This window comes from Penaeus monodon, chromosome 15, assembly GCF_015228065.2.
Source record: "Penaeus monodon isolate SGIC_2016 chromosome 15, NSTDA_Pmon_1, whole genome shotgun sequence".
NCBI classification, from domain to species: Eukaryota; Metazoa; Arthropoda; class Malacostraca; order Decapoda; family Penaeidae; genus Penaeus; species Penaeus monodon.
This window is the reverse complement of record NC_051400.1, coordinates 23,305,527-23,305,755: the sequence shown is the minus strand read 5'-3', so window position 1 is coordinate 23,305,755 and position 229 is coordinate 23,305,527.

Here is a 229-nt window from a genome sequence, read left to right as displayed (position 1 = left end):
ATCTCCGGCAACGGTAACAGATGAGGTCTCTGAGAGTATGGGGTCTGTTCCGGGCGGAAGCCGCATTAGAAGCTGCTCGGCACTCTGAGATGTTGTGGGTGGTTGTTCCATGGAAGCTACACCAGAGATCATGGGATCGAGCAGGTTGCGGGCTCTTCACTCTGTTCACCTGTGCAGCTATAGGGCAAGCGTACAAGTCCCGGGCTCTTGGTGGGCGATCAGGATAACG